Genomic DNA, 20,858 nt, shown 5'->3' with positions numbered 1-20,858 from the left:
TACATTGCTTTAATTATGAAGAAATCAATGTAGCATAGATGTTGCCATGGTTTAGTTTTGTCCATTTAATCAGGACCTGTAGAGTGACATCTGTGCAATATTTTAAACGAGTTTGGTGAATTGGGCTTGGTAGTGCAAATCAAGTGTCCATACATAAGAAGTATGAGTAGTAACGTCTAGACTTGAGTTTCATGCACAAATAACAATATTTTTCTTTTGTACCAAGAGGAACAGTAACTGCAAGTTGGTGCGGATGTGCAAGATGGCATTGATAAGTGGGAGTCAACTGCTGCAGAACTATCAGTCATGGATCTTTGTTTAAAGGGACACTTAACCCAAATTTTAACATTCGTGATTCAGATAGAGCGGCATTTTTAAGCAACTTTCTAATTTACTCCTATTATTTTGTTCATTCTCTTGCTATCTTTATTTGAAAAGCAAGAATGTAAGTTTAGATGCTGGCCCATTTTTTGTGAACAACCTGGAGTTGTTCTTGCTGATTGGTGGATAAATTCACCCACCAATAAGCAAGTGCTGTCCAGTGGTCTGAACCAAAAAATAACTTAGATGCCTTCTTTTTCAAATAAAGATAGCAAGAGAACAAAGAAAAATGGATAATAGGAGTAAATTAGAAAGTTGCTTAAAATTGCTGCTCAGTCTAAATCATGAAAGAAAATTTGGGGTCAGTGTCCCTTTAAGCATTTGAGAAGTCAACTGGAAGTAGCAAAAAAAAAAAACATGAAGCGGAAAAGACAGCACTACAACTAAGCCAGTACAAGAGGACATATTTCTATATTCTCCTCCAAATTTTGTCTTTAACCTTTTAACGCCGTTATGCCGTTCCATTCCGTCATAATTACACTGGGCTTTAGAGCCGTTATGATGGAATAGAACGGCATAACGGTTTTCAGCTCCTGTGCCCCCTCCGATATTTTGTTTGTTGTGGATCCGGTTGGGGGATGTGCCTAGCACCTCTGGCACTCCCCCAGGATCCAATCAGCATGGAGGGGGTGTATCGATTGTCCCCTGTAACACTGTAGCAGCCAATGAGTTGAATCATTGGCTGTTACAAGTGTATCCGCTTCCTCTCTGCTCTCAGTGCGATCTGAGAGAGAGAGGAAGACAGTTTAGTGTTTGTAGTGCTAGAGAAGGGAAAAAAATCTATAAAAAAAATAAATACAATATATATATATATATTTTTGCTGCTGATCACAGAGCTGCTACTGTGATCAGCCTAATATAACTTGGTTATCCAGTTAGGGCTTTGATCAGTGTTGATCAAAAGCATTGGGGGTTTATTTGTGGGGGTTACAAATATACAGTATATATATATATATATATATATATATATATTGTTTTTGCTGCTGATCACTGAGCTGCTACTGTGATCAGCCTAATATTACAGTGATCAGCCTGTCAGGGCTTTGATCAGTGCCCAAAAGTTTATTTGTGGGGATCTTTAGTTCTTATTAACCCCTTCCCTGCTGTTCCCAATCACTACCCTTCCCAGTTCCTTTTTTTTTTTTTAGTTTATAAAAAAATAATAATATATATATATATATATATAAAGAAAAAATCATAATTTTTTTTTTTTTTTTAAATCTGAGGGAATAGGGTGGGTGGGAATAGGTGGGTGGTAATTGGGAGGTGGTAACTGGGGTTGTTTAGTGGGATTTTGGGGAAGGTGAATTCGGAATTGGTGGTGGTGAAGTGGTAATTTGTACTGAAAAAAATCCCTTATGGCACGCTATTCAGCAGAAGAGGCTTATGCCATTCTTGCTGCAGATTCAGGGAGTGAAACCCTCTCTGCTCTGTCTGACAGCACAACCCTTACGGCATCAGATATAGAGCCCCTGAGTGATACATCTGATGCTGGTACTCCCTGCCCGCCACCTAAAAGGAGGCGTCGCACAAATTACCAAAATTGGATACCCCCAAATTTCACTGCCCCAGAAATGCCAGAATTTACTGAGACTCCTGGCATCACAAGTGATGTTCCAGTATGTGAGCCAATAAAATATATGTCCCTGATTCTGACAGATACCATGTTTGAGCATATAGTTGCTCAAACAAATTTATATGCCAGCCAGTATCTGTCCAAAAATCCCCAATCTCTATATGTCAGAAAAAATAGCTGGCACCCCACTGACATACCAGAGATTAAAAAGTTTTGGGCCCTGACATTAATAATGGGGATTGTGAAGAAACCCAGCATTCGTTCATACTGGAGCCAGAACCCCATCCTGGCTACCCCTCTTTTTCCAGGGGTTATGAAGAGGGACAGATATGAACAATTGCTGCGGTTTCTCCATTTTAATGATAATACCAAGTGCCCCCCCAAAAAATTACCCCCTGCATGACAGGTTATATAAACTAAGGCCCCTGATAAGCCACCTGTCCCAAAAATTTAAAGAAGTTTACATACCTGAGCAGGACATTTGCATTGATGAGTCCCTCATGAAATTTAAGGGGAGATTGCTTTTCAAGCAATATATACCATCCAAGAGGTCCCGCGATGGGGTAAAATTTTATAAGCTCTGTGAATGCAGTACTGGGTATACCTGGGCATTTCGCATCTACCAGGGAAAGGATAGCCACTTGGATCCACCTGGCTGCCCAGATTCCGTTGGCACAAGTGGGAAAATTGTGTGGGATCTCCTACTACCCCTGCTAAATAAAGGGTACCATTTGTGGCTCGATAATTTTTACACCAGCACAGAGCTATTAAAATTTTTATCTTATTTTGAAACCGTGGCCTGTGGCACAACAAGAAAAAATCGCAAAGGTTTCCCCCAGAAGCTGACATATGGAAAAATAAGTAGGGGCACAACGTCAGCTTTACGCCACAATGAGCTACTGGCCCTTCGGTACACTAATAAAAAAGATGTGTACATGCTCTCCACAATGCACGATGAAGCTACAGTGCCAGTGTCTGTGAAGGGAAGATCTGCACAGATCCTAAAGCCAAAGTGCATTGTGGAGTACAACAAAAACATGGGGGGGGGGTAGATTTAGCTGACCGGTGCCTACAGCCATATCTAATTCAAAGAAAAACTAGAACTTGGTACAAAAAAGTAGCCTTTTATATTATGCAGATCGCAGTATATAATGCATATGTGCTGTACAAAAAAACAGGCACAGGGAAAACTTATACTTTTTTGGAATTTGTGTTAAATGTAACATCTGATATTTTGTTTAACCAGACCCCTAATCCTCCCACTGTTCAATCTGCAAATGTCGAGCGACTCTGTGGCAGGCATTTTCCCACTAGGATCCCCCCCACTGCCTGCAAATTAACACCCCAGAAAAGATGCAGAGTCTGCTATAAAAAAGGAGGGAGGAGGGATTCTAGTTACCATTGCCCTGACTGCCCCTGTCAACCTGGCCTCTGTATCACTGATTGCTTTCGAATATATCACACAGAGTTAAACTTTTAATTTGAAAGCAATCTGTATGTGTTCCTAATTTATTTTATTTTATTTTATTATTCTGTATTCCTAACTTCATAAATCCCCTGACCTTGTCCTGTCCCTTTATATGTTAAGCCCATCCACTCTAAGGCCATTATAAGTTATACAAAACAACTAAAATACTCCTTTTAGAATATCCTGAGTTATCCACTTTTGCAAATGGTATGTCATGAGGGGGGTAATTTTCATTCCTGGGCTGCCATACTGTCTCAAAGGCAACATAGGTCCAGAAAATCAATGTGCCAAATTTCTATGCAGACCCTATATTGGGCCCTGTAACTTCCTAAAACCACATAAAACCTGTGCATAGGGGGTATTGTTGCGCTCATGGGAGATCACTGAACACAGATATGGGTGTATTATAGCAGTAAAAAATATAATGATGTTGATCTAAATAGAAAAAAGGCAAAGTCTGTGTGAAAAAAGCAAATTAAAAAATATGACCACTAAATTTGACCAGGTTTTGTTACTAAGTGGCTACAAAAAAAGACTAAACATAGTCCTTTTTCAATACCCTGGGTTGTCTACTTTTGCGAATGGTATGCCATGGTGGGGTAAATTTCATTCCTGCGCTGCCATACTGTCTCAAAGGCAACAAAGGTCCATAAAATCAATGTGCCCAATTTCCATGCAAATTGGCAGACCCTATATTGGGCGCTGTAACTTCCTGAAACCACATAAAACCTGTACATAGGGGGTATTGTTGTACTCATGGGACATCGCTGAACACAAAGATGGGTGTATTATAGCAGTAAAACATACAAGGATGATATAAACAGCAAAAAGGCAGTGTTTTTGTGATAAACTAAAACTGAAATATGAACATTATCTTTGGCCAGATGTTGTGACTAAGTGGCTACAAACAAAGACTAAACATAGTCCTTTTTCAATACCCTGGGTTGTCTACTTTTATAAATGGTATGCCACGATGGGGTAATTTTCATTCTTTGGCTGCTATAATGTCTCAAAGAGGACAAAGGCCCATAAAATGAATGTGCCAATTTTCCATGTAAATGGGCAGATCCCATATTTGGCCCTGTAACATCTGTAAACCCCATAAAACCTGTACATGGGGGGTACTGTTTTACTCTTAGGACATTGACAAACACAAATATGTGTGTTTTATAGCAGCAAAACATAAAAGGTTGATGACAGAAACAGCCAAAGGGCAGTGTTTGTGCAAAAAACGCATACAAAAAAATGAGCACTACATTTGGCCAGGTGTTGTGACTAAGGGGCTTCACAAAAAGATGTGACATGGGCCTTTTGGAATACCCTAGGGTGTCTTCTTTTGAAAATGGTATGCCACGATGGGGTAATTTTCATTCCTGGGCTGCTATAATGTCTCAAAGAGGACATAGGCACAGAAAATTAAGGTGCCAAATTTCCATGCATAAAAACTGAAATGGGCAGACCCCATATTTGGCCCTGTAACTTCTGTAAACCCCATAAAACCTGTACATGGGGGTTACTGTTTTACTCGTAGGACCTTGACAAACACTAATATGTGTGTTTTATAGCAGTAAAACATAAAAGGTTGATGACAGAGACAGCCAAAGTGCAGTGTTTGTGCAAAAAACGCATGCAAAAAAAAAAAAGACCATTACATTTGGCCAGGTGTTGTGACTAAGGGGCTTCACAAAAAGATGTGACATGAGCCTTTTGGAATACCCTAGGGTGTCTTCTTTTGAAAATGGTATGCCATGATGGGGTGATTTTCATTCCTGGGCTGCTATAATGTCTCAAAGAGGACATAGGCAAAGAAAATTAAGGTGCCAAATTTCCATGCATAAAAACTGAAATGGGCAGACCCCATATTTGGCCCTGTAACTTCTGTAAACCCCATAAAACCTGTACATGGGGGGTACTGTTTTACTCGTAGGACCTTGAAAAACACTAATATGTGTGTTTTATAGCAGAAAAACATAAAAGGCTGATGACAGAGACAGCCAAAGTGCAGTGTTTGTGCAAAAAAACGCATGCAAAAAAAATGACCATTACATTTGGCCAGGTGTTGTGACTAAGGGGCTTCACAAAAAGATGTGACATGGGCCTTTTGGAATACCCTAGGATGTCTTCTTTTGAAAATGGTATGCCATGATGGGGTAATTTTCATTCCTGGGCTGCTATAATGTCTCAAAGAGGACATAGGCACAGAAAATTAAGGTGCCAAATTTCCATGCATAAAAACTGAAATGGGCAGACCCCATATTTGGCCCTGTAACTTCTGTAAACCCCATAAAACCTGTACATGGGGGTTACTGTTTTACTCGTAGGACCTTGAAAAACACTAATATGTGTGTTTTATAGCAGTAAAACATAAAAGGTTGATGACAGAGACAGCCAAAGTGCAGTGTTTGTGCAAAAAATGCATTAAAAAAAAAAGACCATTACATTTGGCCAGGTGTTGTGACTAAGGGGCTTCACAAAAAGATGTGACATGGGCCTTTTGGAATACCCTAGGGTGTCTTCTTTTGAAAATGGTATGCCATGATGGGGTAATTTTCATTCCTGGGCTGCTATAATGTCTCAAAGAGGACATAGGCACAGAAAATTAAGGTGCCAAATTTCCATGCATAAAAACTGAAATGGGCAGACCCCATATTTGGCCCTGTAACTTCTGTAAACCCCATAAAACCTGTACATGGGGGTTACTGTTTTACTCGTAGGACCTTGACAAACACTAATATGTGTGTTTTATAGCAGTAAAACATAAAAGGTTGATGACAGAGACAGCCAAAGTGCAGTGTTTGTCCAAAAAACGCATGCAAAAAAAAAAAAAGACCATTACATTTGGCCAGGTGTTGTGACTAAGGGGCTTCACAAAAAGATGTGACATGGGCCTTTTGGAATACCCTAGGGTGTCTTCTTTTGAAAATGTTATGCCATGATGAGGTAATTTTCATTCCTGGGCTGCTATAATGTCTCAAAGAGGACATAGGCACAGAAAATTAAGGTGCCAAATTTCCATGCATAAAAACTGAAATGGGCAGACCCCATATTTGGCCCTGTAACTTCTGTAAACCCCATAAAACCTGTACATGGAAGGTACTGTTTTACTCGTAGGACCTTGACAAACACTAATATGTATGTTTTATAGCAGAAAAACATAAAAGGTTGATGACAGAGACAGCCAAAGTGCAGTGTTTGTGCAAAAAACGCATCCAACAAAAATGACCATTACATTTGGCCAGGTGTTGTGACTAAGGGGCTTCACAAAAAGATGTGAAATGGGCCTTTTGGAATACCCTAGGGTGTCTTCTTTTGAAAATGGTATGCCATGATGGGGTCATTTTCATTCCTGGGCTGCTATAATGTCTCAAAGAGGACATAGGCACAGAAAATTAAGGTGCCAAATTTCCATGCATAAAAACTGAAATGGGCAGACCCCATATTTGGCCCTGTAACTTCTGTAAACCCCATAAAACCTGTACATGGGGGTTACTGTTTTACTCGTAAAACCTTGAAAAACACTAATATGTGTGTTTTATAGCAGTAAAACATAAAAGGTTGATGACAGAGACAGCCAAAGTGCAGTGTTTGTGCAAAAAACGCATGCAAAAAAAAAGACCATAACATTTGGCCAGGTGTTGTGACTAAGGGGCTTCACAAAAAGATGTGACATGGGCCTTTTGGAATACCCTAGGGTGTCTTCTTTTGAAAATGGTATGCCATGATGGGGTAATTTTCATTCCTGGGCTGCTATAATGTCTCAAAGAGGACATAGGCACAGAAAATTAAGGTGCCAAATTTCCATGCATAAAAACTGAAATGGGCAGACCCCATATTTGGCCCTGTAACTTCTGTAAACCCCATAAAACCTGTACATGGGGAGTACTGTTTTACTCGTAGGACCTTGACAAACACTAATAGGTGTGTTTTATAGCATAAAAACATAAAAGTTTGATGACAGAGGCAGCCAAAGTGCAGTGTTTGTGCAAAAAAAACGCATGAAAAAAAATGACCATTACATTTGGCCAGGTGTTGTGACTAAGGGGCTTCACAAAAAGATGTGACATGGCCCTTTTGGAATACCCTACGGTGTCTACTTTTGTAAATGGTATGCCATGATGGGGTTATTTTCATTCCTGGGCTGCTATAATGTTTGAAAGGCAACTTAAGCCCAGAAAATGAATGTGCCAGATTTCTATGTAAATGGGTAGGCCATATGTTGGGCCTTGTAAATTCCAGAAAACTCAGAAAACCTGTACATGGGGGGTATCGTTATACTCATGGGACATTGCTTAACACAAGTATGGGTGTTTTATTGCAGTAACATATATCAGGATGATGATATACACAATAAAATCATTTGGAAAGCTTCAAATTTCTTAATTTCTCACACTTACTTTGATTTTTTTTATATAAAATTATAGTTGAGAAATAAATCTTTTATGCCAAAAGAAAGCCCTATCTGTCCTCTAAAAAACAATATATAATTAGTGTGGGTGCACTTAATGTGAAAGGGGTAAATTATGGTTGAAAAGACATATAGCTGAAATTCAAGGTTTCGTTTACGTTCAGAACTTGAACAATTGCCTATGTCATGAAAGGGTTAAAACATTTATGGCCATTCTATATAATGTGATAACACTTACATCCTCATATTTATAGCATAATAAGAATCCTTTAATTTTTCTACTAATCAAATTTTACGTAATTGTTGTTAATTCATGTTTGGATATATTTATTTGTTATTTTTTTTTTAATTGTATTTGATTTATACTAATTACTAATTATTTCATTTGCTAATTGTCATAGCAACTCTGAGAAAAATCCCAATTAGCAAAGGGCATATTATAGATCCAAAAACTAAAACAACTGTATATATACTCCACATTTATACATTAATATTTCCACCCTTAAAAATGATATTCCTTCTGAATGCTGTTTTTAATATTTTTTAAATCTGACTTGGGCTGTGATTAACAGTATCCTTAAGGTCATATATTATGCATGCCTTAAGCTTAAATCCTTTGGCTAAACCAACATCTCAAATAGTGACAGAAATCAATATTCAGCAAAAGATTCTCTTTCCTCATCTTTTACAGCTTAGTAAAAAGCTCTTGCTTTGATGAGTGCAGTTGGTTCAGTGATTATTTTTTTTGCTATTTATAACGGACTTTTAAACACACCACAATATATACATTTTCAGTATATTTAAAGGGATATGGAAGTCAAAATTAAAGAAGCATGAAACTCCAAATGTTTCACTATGTGCTAGATTAAGAGTGGTGCGCTAACTGTTGTGCGCAGCTCTTTGTGCTCTTCAGAAGTAGAGCAGTATTATAAGGTAAAGGTAAATGCGTTTGCTTGAGTGCAATTGAATTTAAAGAGCGTCAGGATAGCACAACCTCAGAGCTCTGGTTAACAGTGAAATGAGACAAAAAAGATGCACAAAACACATCACAAATACATTGTAAAGTACAATTATAATAACAACAATAATAAAAAAATAAAAAAAATTAATTGCATAAAAATGTTATGAGGGCTGAAAGATATGAGGTCTCAAGTGTTAGAAAAAAAAGGCAGGCCAAGGGCTTTAACATAGAGTTATGTGTGTGTGTGTATATATATATATATATATATATATATATATATATATATATATATATATATATATATATATGTTTATATGTGTGTACATGTGTATTTATGTATTTCTATGTGTATATACTGTGTGTATTTACAGACATACAGTATATTCACATAAAAAATTAAATACATATGTACACATAGGGAAATATGTATTATAAATACATATTCCTATATATATATCTGAATATATTTATACCTATATATAATCATATGCATACAAAGATATATATATATATACATACATGTTGGTTTAAGGATGGGATAACACCCGAAACGTCACTTTAATAAAGAAAAATCTTTACTGCATTTAAAGGGACACTAAACCCACAATTTTTCTTTCATGATTCAGGCAGAGAATACTATTTTAAACAATATTGCAATTTACTTATATTATCTAATTTGCTTCATTCTTTAGATACCTTTGTTGAAGAAATAGTAATACACATGGGTGAGCCAATCACACGAGGCATCTATGTGCAGCCACCAATCAGCAGCTACTGAGCCTATCTAGATATGCTTTTCAGCAAAGGATATCAAGACGATGAAGCAAATTGGATAATAGAAGTAAATTACAAAGTTGTTTAAAATGACATGCTCTTTCTAAATCATGACATAAAAAATGTGGGTTTCATGACCCTTTAAGACCCGGTGAGTGCCTTTCATTTTGAACTGTATATACTTTATTTCAAAGTGCACCCCGGGCAGAATTTAGCCTTTATTGATTGTTACTGTGAGTGCTGCACCACCAATGACTGTTATATATAGGTATAGATATATATTTTACAAAAATAACATCAGATATATTTAGAAATATGTATTAATGAATAAATAGAACATATTCTGCTATGTGAAGAACATTGGAATGCGAAATATTCATATATTCATGTCAGGTTAGCGCACTTGATAAAATGTGATCGGGTTTGCATGCGAGTTGGGTGTTAGTTTCCCCCCCACTTTTTACCTCCATTGAAGTCCATTGGGGAATATGTTAACAGTGTTGCGATATTCGAAGTTCGTTTTCTATGTGCGGTGTGTCAGCGAGCAAGGGAAAACGTTTTTTTCAATATGTAATTTCCGCACAACCTGGCACGCACAAAAAGCCTAAATCTAGCGGGGTTAACTTCTTAAGCTGTAGCGCAAACTTCCACTCCATTCGGAATCTAGTCCAATGGCAGCAGTTTTTGCACAGTGTATAACGTTTTTAAAAACATTCTTGCAAAACTGTTGACATAGAATCCTGAGTCTTGCTGCCTGCTTTTCAAAATAGGACACAAAGAGAACAGTAAATCTGATGAAAGAAAAAATTGGATTTTTTCCCCCAAAAATGTTGGGTTTCATATCCCTTTAACCTTTTGTTGATTGACAGCATGGACATAAAATTAACAACAAAACTTCCATTACTAAATGAACCTCTTTCTCTTGGCTTTCTTTATTGAAATTTACATTCTTTCCATGAGAGCATACTGAGGTAGGCTCAGGAGCAGGCATGTTTCCTGAGCACTTTTTGGCAGCCATGTTTGCAAACAATCGCCTAGATTTAGAGTTCTGCGGTAGCCGTCAAAAGCAGCGTTAAGGGGTCCTAACGCTGCTTTTGGCTGCCCGCTGGTATTTAGAGTCAGCCAGGAAAGGGTCTAACGCTTACTTTCCAGCCACGACTTTTCCATACCGCAGATCCCCTTACGCCAATTGCGTATCCTATCTTTTCAATGGGATCTTCCTAACGCCGGTATTTAGAGTCTTGGCTGAAGTGAGCAGTAGACCCTCTACCGACAAGACTCCAGCCACAGAAAAAAGTCAGTAGTTAAGAGCTTTATGGGCTAACGCCGGTTTATAAAGCTCTTAACTACTGTGCTCTAAAGTACACTAACACCCATAAACTACCTATATACCCCTAAACCAAGGTCCCCCCACATCGCCGCCACTATAATAAATATTTTTAACCCCTAATCTACCGACCGCACACCGCCGCCACCTACATTATCCCTATGAACCCCTAATCTGCTGCCCCTAACATCGCCGACACCTACATAATATTTATTAACCCCCAATCTGCCCCCCCCAATGTCGCCGCTACCTTACCTACACTTATTAACCCCTAATCTGCCGACCGGACCTCGCCGCTACTCTAATAAATGTATTAACCCCTAGAGCTAAGTCTAACCCTAACACCCCCCTAAATTAAATATAATTTTAATCTAACAAAATAAATTAAATATTATTAACTAAATTCTTCCTATTTAAAGCTAAATACTTACCTGTTAAATAAACCCTAATATAGCTACAATATAACGAATAATTATATTGTAGCTATTTTAGGATTTATATTTATTTTACAGGCAACTTTGTATTTATTTTAACTAGGTTCAATAGCTATTAAATAGTTATTTACTATTTAATAGCTACCTAGTTAAAATAATTACAAAATTACCTGTAAAATAAATTCTAACCTAAGTTACAATTAAACCTAACACTACACTATCAATAAATAAATTAAATAAATTAGCTACAATTACATACAATTAAATAAACTAAACTAAATTACAAAAAAAACAAACACTAAATTACAAAAAATAAAAAAAGATTACAAGAATTTTAAGCTAATTACACCTACTCTAAGCCCCCTAATAAAATAACAAAGCCCCCCAAAATAAAAAAATTCCCTACCCTAATCTAAATTAAAAAAGTTAACAGCTCTATTACCAGCCCTTAAAAGGGCTTTTTGCGGGGCATGATTCAATCAGCCAATCAGATTTTTCCTACCTTAATTCCGATTGGCTGATAGAATCCTATCAGCCAATCGGAATTCGAGGGACTCCATCTTGGATGACGTCATTTAAAGGAACCTTCATTCGGCGAGTAGGCGTCGTGGAAGAAGGATGGATCCGCGTCGGCTGGAAGAAGATGGCTCCGCTCCGGTTGGATGAAGATAAAAGATGCCGCTTAGATGAAGATGTCTACCGGTCTGGATGTCCTCTTCTGCCCGGATAGGATGAAGACTTCTGCCGCTCCGGATGCCCTCTTTTGGTCCATCTGTGCCCGGCTGGGTGAACGTGGCTCAAGGTAGGGAGATCTTCAGGGGAGTAGTGTTAGGTTTATTTAAGGGGGGTTTGGGTTAGAGTAGGGGTATGTGGGTGGTGGGTTGTAATGTTGGGGGGGTGGTATTGTGTTTTTTTTACAGGCAAAAGAGCTGATTTCTTTGGGGCATGCCCTGCAAAAAGTCCTTTTAAGGGCTGGTAAGGTGATAGAGCTGTTAACTTTTTTAATTTAGATTAGGGTAGGGATTTTTTTTATTTTGGGGGGCTTTGTTATTTTATTAGAGTAGGGTAGAGTAGGTGTAATTAGCTTAAAATTCTTGTAATCTTTTTTTATTTTTTGTAATTTAGTGTTTGTTTATTCTTGTAATTTAGTTTAGTTTATTTAATTGTAGGTAATTGTAGGTACTTGTAGTTAATTGATTTAATTTATTTATTGATAGTGTAGTGTTAGGTTTAATTGTAACTTAGGGTAGGATTTATTTTACAGGTAATTTTGTAATTATTTTAACTAGGTAGCTATTAAATAGTAAATAACTATTTAATAGCTATTGTACCTAGTTTAAATAAATACAAAGTTGCCTGTAAAATAAATATAAATCCTAAAATAGCTACAATATAATTATTCGTTATATTGTAGCTATATTAGGGTTTATTTTACAGGTAAGTATTTAGCTTTAAATAGGAAGACTTTAGTTAATAATATTTAATTTATTCCGTTAGATTAAAATTATATTTAATTTAGGGGGGTGTTAGGTTTAGGTTTAGACTTAGCTTTAGGGGTTAATAAATTTATTAGAGTAGCGGCGAGGTCCAGTCGGCAGATTAGGGGTTAATAAGTGTAGGTAAGGTAACGTTGGGGGGGCAGATTAGGGGTTAATAAATATTATGTAGGTGTCAGCGATGTTAGGGGCAGCAGATTAGGGGTACATAGGTATAATGTAGGTTGCGGCGGTGTACGGAGCGGCAGATTAGGGGTTAATGGTATAATGCAGGTGTCAGCGATAGCGGGGGTGGCAGATTAGGGGTTAATAAGTGTAAGGTTAGGGGTGTTTAGAATCGGGGTTCATGTTAGGGTGTTAGGTGCAGACTTAGAAACTGTTTCCCAATAGGAAACAATGGGGCTGCGTTAGGAGCTGAACGCTGCTTTTTTGCGGGTGTTTTTTTCAGCCCAAACTGCCTCATTGTTTCCTATGGGGGAATCGTGCATGAGCACGTTTTTCCAGCTAGCCGCTACCGTAAGCAATGCTGGTATTGAGGGTTGAAGTGGCGGTAAATATGCCTGTACGCTCCCTTTTTGGAGCCTAACGCAGCCCTTCAGAGAACTCTAAATACCAGCGTTGTTTAGAAGCAGCGCTAGAAAAAAAAGACGCGTAGCTAACGCACCCCTTTGGCCGCAAAACTCTAAATCTAGGTGATAGTGTGTAACATCCAATGTAAAAGTCTCTCTAATGTGCTTCTACTCACGAGTCATTATCAATACTTTGATTGTTTCCCATAGCCAAATTTTTTTGTTGCTGTCTCCAATTTGTTATTTTGGTGATGAGTGTATAATTTGTTATTTTAGTGATGATGAGTGTATAATTTGTTATTTTGGTGATGAGTGTATAATTTGTTATTTTAGTGATGATGAGTGTATAATTTGTTATTTTAGTGATGATGAGTGTATAATTTGTTATTTTGGTGATGAGTGTATAATTTGTTATTTTGGTGATGAGTGTATAATTTGTTATTTTGGTGATGAGTGTATAATTTGTTATTTTAGTGATGATTGTATAATTTGTTATTTTGGTGATGAGTGTATAATTTGTTATTTTAGTGATGAGTATATAATTTGTTATTTTGGTGATGAGTGTATAATTTGTTATTTTGGTGATGAGTGTATAATTTGTTATTTTGGTGATGATTGTATAATTTGTTATTTTGGTGATGAGTGTATAATTTGTTATTTTGGTGTTGAGTGTATAATTTGTTATTTTGGTGATGAGTGTATAATTTGTTATTTTGGTGATGATTGTATAATTTGTTATTTTAGTGATGAGTATATAATTTGTTATTTTGGTGATGAGTATATAATTTGTTATTTTGGTGATGAGTATATAATTTGTTATTTTGGTGATGAGTGTAAAATTTGTTATCTTGGTGATGAGTGTATAATTTGTTATTTTAGTGATGAGTATATAATTTGTTATTTTGGTGATGAGTATATAATTTGTTATTTTGGCGATGAGTATATATCATTTGTTATTTTGGTGATGAGTGTATCATTTGTTATTTTGGTGATGAGTATATAATTTGTTATTTTGGTGATGAGTATATAATTTTTTATTTTGGTGAGGAGTATATAATTTGTTATTTTGGTGATGAGTACATAATTTGTTATTTTGGTGATGAGTGTATAATTTGTTATTTTGGTGATGAGAGTATAATTTGTTATTTTGGTGATGAGTATATAATTTGTTATTTTGGTGAGTGATGAGTGTATAATTTGTTATTTTGGTGATGAGTGTATAATTTGTTATTTTGGTGATCAGTATATAATTTGTTATTTTGGGGATGAGTATATAATTTGTTATTTTGGTGATGAGTGTATAATTTGTTATTTTAGTGATGAGTGTATAATTTGTTATTTTGGTGATCAGTATATAATTTGTTATTTTGGGGATGAGTGTATAATTTGTTATTTTGGTGATCAGTATATAATTTGTTATTTTGGTGATGATTGTATAATTTGTTATTTTGGTGATCAGTATATAACTTATAAGTTAAAAGTCTCTCTAATGTGCTTCTACTCACGAGTCATTATCAATACTTTGATTGTTTCCCATAGCCAAATTTTTTTGTTGCTGTCTCCAATTTGTTATTTTGGTGATGAGTGTATAATTTGTTATTTTAGTGATGATGAGTGTATAATTTGTTATTTTGGTGATGAGTGTATAATTTGTTATTTTAGTGATGATGAGTGTATAATTTGTTATTTTGGTGATGAGTGTATAATTTGTTATTTTAGTGATGATGAGTGTATAATTTGTTATTTTGGTGATGAGTGTATAATTTGTTATTTTAGTGATGATTGTATAATTTGTTATTTTGGTGATGAGTGTATAATTTGTTATTTTAGTGATGAGTATATAATTTGTTATTTTGGTGATGAGTGTATAATTTGTTATTTTGGTGATGAGTGTATAATTTGTTATTTTGGTGATGATTGTATAATTTGTTATTTTGGTGATGAGTGTATAATTTGTTATTTTGGTGTTGAGTGTATAATTTGTTATTTTGGTGATGAGTGTATAATTTGTTATTTTGGTGATGATTGTATAATTTGTTATTTTAGTGATGAGTATATAATTTGTTATTTTGGTGATGAGTATATAATTTGTTATTTTGGTGATGAGTATATAATTTGTTATTTTGGTGATGAGTGTAAAATTTGTTATCTTGGTGATGAGTGTATAATTTGTTATTTTAGTGATGAGTATATAATTTGTTATTTTGGTGATGAGTATATAATTTGTTATTTTGGCGATGAGTATATATCATTTGTTATTTTGGTGATGAGTGTATCATTTGTTATTTTGGTGATGAGTATATAATTTGTTATTTTGGTGATGAGTATATAATTTTTTATTTTGGTGAGGAGTATATAATTTGTTATTTTGGTGATGAGTACATAATTTGTTATTTTGGTGATGAGTGTATAATTTGTTATTTTGGTGATGAGAGTATAATTTGTTATTTTGGTGATGAGTATATAATTTGTTATTTTGGTGATGAGTATATAATTTGTTATTTTGGTGAGTGATGAGTGTATAATTTGTTATTTTGGTGATGAGTGTATAATTTGTTATTTTGGTGATCAGTATATAATTTGTTATTTTGGGGATGAGTATATAATTTGTTATTTTGGTGATGAGTGTATAATTTGTTATTTTAGTGATGAGTGTATAATTTGTTATTTTGGTGATCAGTATATAATTTGTTATTTTGGGGATGAGTATATAATTTGTTATTTTAGTGATGAGTGTATAATTTGTTATTTTGGTGATCAGTATATAATTTGTTATTTTGGTGATGATTGTATAATTTGTTATTTTGGTGATCAGTATATAACTTATAAGTTGTTATTTTGGTGATGAGTAAATAATTTGTTATTTTGGTGATGAGTATATAATTTGTATTTAGTTTTATGGCTACAAATTGAAGTCTCTTTAAAATGTTATAATTAACTTCTTTACATATAAATGGATGTGTATTGGGCTTTAAAGGCTGTATTGATGTAAATATACACTTGCAGGTGGTCTAATGATCTGTGCAATTCTCAGCTCACTGATCTTTAGGAGATCCAGGCTATTTCTCACAGTCATGTGTAGCCAGCCAATCAGCTTCCTGACTTAGTGTAGGCAAGCCGAATGCCCCCCTGAATGCAATTTTGTAATATACAGTATATACACATCTTGTAAAAGACCAAACTTGGCTCTTTGACCTGCAAAATACCCCAGTCCTTAAAGGGATTCTAATCCCAAATGTTTTCTTTAATGATTCAGAAAGAGCAGCCATTTTAAGCAACTTTCTAATTTACCCCTATTATCAATTTTTATTTGTTCTCTTGCTGTCTTTATTTAAAAAGCAGGAATGTAAAGCTTAGGAGCCGGCCTGACATTTTTGGTTCAGAACCTGGGTTATGTTTGCTTGTTGGTGGTTAAATGTAGCCACCAATAAGCAAGCACTATCAAGGGAGCTGAACCTAAAATGGGCTTATCAAATAAAGATAGCAAGAGAATGAATAAAAATGTATAATAGGAGTAAATTATAAAGTTACTTAAAATTGCTGTTCTATCTGAATCATGAAAGAAAAAAAATTGGGTTACGTATCCCTTTAAGGGGTTGAATAAGTTAATCTTTCTTATTAGCCACTAAGGGGCCGATTTACTGATGTGCGGGCGGACATGTCCGCCACACATTGATAAATGCAGACAGCATACGCTGTCGGCATTTATCATTGCACAAGCATTTCTAGTGCAATGCTTGTGCAATGCTGCCCCCTGCACATTTGTGGCCAATCGGCCGCTTACAAGGGGTGTCAATCAACCCAATTATAGCCAATCGGGCTGATTGCTGTCCGCCGCCTCCTAAGAGGTGGTGGATGAGTTTAGGAGCAGCGGTATTAAATAACTCCTGAAGGCTGGCGCAGGAACAAAGACAAAATTATTAGCACCTTCTCAAAATTGTAAGTAATAATTGCATTCCAATTCCATTGTGATGCTCCTGTATTTTGTAATTAAACTTACCTGTATCAATTAACAGGTACTGACAATATAGAAATCACACCGGCAACCAGTTAAATGGGTGAAACATTGACTCAACCTTTCTGTTGTCTGTTTGTGTGCCACACTGAGCATGGAGAAGAGAAAGAGCAGCAAAGAATTGTCTCAGGATTTGAGAGCAAAAATTGTGGAAAAGCATGGACAATCTCAAGGTTACAAGTCCATCTCCAGATGTTCCTGTGTCCACTGTGCGCAACATTGTCAAGAAGTTTACAGCCCATGGCACTTTAGCTAATCTCCCTGGACGTGGACGAAAGATAAAAATTGATCAAAGATTGCAATGAAGGATTGTTCGAATAGTGGATAAAGAACCTCGATTAACTTCCAGACAAATTCAAGCTGACCTTCAGGCACAGGGAACAAATGTGTCAGCTCACACTATACATCATCATCTTAATGAAAAGGGACGCTATAGTAGGAGACCCAGGAGGACTCCACTGCTGACACAGAAAAAAAAAGCAAGATTACATCTTTTTGGTAAAGCCCATCATTCTACTGTTTTCAGAAAAATAAATGAGGCTTTTAAAGAAAAGAGTACAGTCCCTACAGTCAAACATGGTGGAGATTCACTTATGTTTTGGGGTTGTTTTGCTGCTTCAGGCACTGGATGTCTTGACTGTGTGCATGGCATTATGAAATCTGAAGACTACCAAAGAATTCTGTGGTGCAATGTAGGGCCCAGTGTCAGAAAGTTGGGTCTTCGTCAGAGGTCATGGGTCTTACAGCAGGACAATGAACCAAAGCACACTTCAAAAAGCACCCAGAAATAGTTTAAGTCAAAGCGCTGGAGAGTACTGAACTGGCCAGCAATGAGTCCAGATCTCAATCCCATAGAGCACCTGTGGAGAGATCTCAAAACAGCAGTTGGGAAAAGGAACCCTTCCAATCTGATAAAACCTGGAGCAGTTTGCGAAAGAAGATTGGTCCAAAATTCCAGTAGAGATGTGTAAGAAACTTATTGATGATTACAGGAAGCGATTGATTTCAGTTATTTTTTCCAAGGGGTGTCCTACCAAATATTAAATTGAGGGTGCCAATAATTTTGACCAGTCCATTTTTGGAGTTCTGAGTGAAATGTGTCAGATTTGGCTTTATTTCTCCACTTTTTTTGTGTGTCATACCGATACAAATAAAAGAAATAAACATGAGAATGCCTAAACATTTGCAATTGCAACAATTTTCTGGGCAAAGAGGTGTATTATCTGACAGAAATGCAGGGGTGCAAATATTTTTGTGTGTATATTATATATATATATATATATATATATATATATATATATATATATATATATATATATATATATATATATATAATAGCAAATGAAGAGCACTCTCACTTCAAATCCAGCTGCCAGGGTGTCTGAGGAAGGGGATGCGGTCCCCGAAACGTCACATTAAAGGCACGTTTGTTCAAAAAGACCAGTGAGTGCATTCCATGGTCAGTGTTATATATATATATATATATATATATATATATATATAAAGCATTGTAAGAAGGGAGGGCACTCACAGGATTTAAATTATGCAAAAATGTTTATTAAAAGTTCATCAACAATTAAGCAAGAGAAGTCATAGTCGATGATTCGGCTCTTAAAAGTCGACTATGACTTCTCTTGCATAATTGTTGATGAACTTTTAATAAACATTTTTGCATAATTTAAATCCTGTGAGTGCCTTCCCTTCTTACAATGCTTTATATTTGAATTTTGAGGATTGCACCCAGGTCATCATTCTGCTACAGAGGTTGGAGTGCTGGGCCACCGGCTATTTGACTATATATATATATATGTATGTGTAGACATATGTATTTATGCATTTATATGTGTATTTACATATTTACACAAATAAACACATAAATACATATGTACACATCTAGCCCTTTATTGCTTATCTCTACTACCTCCTACTGGGAGTGGTATTTCTTCTGCTGCCTATGTTTACACAGGTTTTCTTTAAGAACAGGTTGGGATACCACAGGAAAAATTTGCTATTTCAAATGTCTAAATAAAGTAAACAATTTAATACACTCCAGCAGGTAAAATGGATCATTGAAAACAAATTAAAGTGGAGAAAAATTAAGGCTAAACAGTCCCTTTAAATACATCAGGAATTTATTCTAAAAGTAGTAAAATTATGAGTATACCCACAGGCATGTAACATAGACCACGTGAAAAGCTCGAGCTCTTTAAAGGGACGTTAAATGATACTACTTTACTATTTCAATAGCTCTCTTCAAAGCTATTTTTCTTATTTTAACCCTTTAAATGTTCTGGTTAGTGAAGTTCTGCATCTTCACAATGGGTGCCTCCATCTTGGAATGTATGTATTATTGTCCCTTTAATGATTAAGGATGGATTTTTACAGCCTTTATTTATAATTAGGTTAACATTTGAGTGGTTTCCATCTTCCACAAATGCTATTTGTAAAGTAATACACTATTTCTGCCTGCAATTATACTATCCTGTATTTATAACTAATAAAAACCCTAATGCCAGAATACAAGTGGAATGATAAACTGCAAGTGTACTATCTCTTGTGCAAAGCCCATAGCCTTTCCATACGGCTTGCAGTTTTGAGTAGTTTATTAGTTTGTTTTTTGTACCTCAGGACACTTTCACGAGCAGCGAACAGCGCATTAGCACGAACAATCATCCTACCTCACAAGCAATAAACCCCTAGAACCCTAAACACTATTAATCCCTAAACCATCCTACCTACCAATGCAATAAAGCCCCTAACCACATGGACTATAACATTATTAACCCCAAAACCTCTTTACCTCCCAATAAAATAAAACCCTAACGCCTAGGACCCTAACACTATTCAGTGTTCACCCCTAAACCATCCTATTTTCTTATGCAATAAACCCCTAACCACTTAACCCTAAAACCTTCAGACCCCATATCAAAAACCAATACACTAACATTGCTGATTGCACAGGTCCAAACTCAAAGTAACCATTTGACTTGTATTTGTCCCTTAGTTATTTAGGGAAGATTTAAAATAATAACTATCAAAGTACTGTAGTTTTTAAGCTAATAACCTCTAATTCATTAACCCTTAACTGGCAAAATTTTAAAACAAACACCTATGGGCCCCATTTGCTGGATTCAACAGACTCCTCTATTAAATGGGAGGGGGCTGGCTCTCTAAGTTCAGAGGAACTAAATGCAATGTTTACTCAGACTGTATTTCTTTTGCTACCACCACCACAAAGCTGAGACCCCACATTATAAGGAGCAAAGTCTCTTTTATTCAAATTATGTCACATGACTCTAAAGATGTCACATGGATGCTATAAAAAATAGTAATTATCTAGAGATACTTGATTTACATTTTAAAAAATTAGTGGGTGTTAAAACTATAAGTTTATGCTACTTATGTGTCTACAGTGATATTATTAATTTTAGGATATTTTATTTTCTTCCTTG

The sequence above is a fragment of the Bombina bombina genome, chromosome 7 (assembly GCF_027579735.1).
Source record: "Bombina bombina isolate aBomBom1 chromosome 7, aBomBom1.pri, whole genome shotgun sequence".
NCBI lineage: Eukaryota > Metazoa > Chordata > Amphibia > Anura > Bombinatoridae > Bombina > Bombina bombina.
This window is presented reverse-complemented; position numbering follows the sequence as displayed.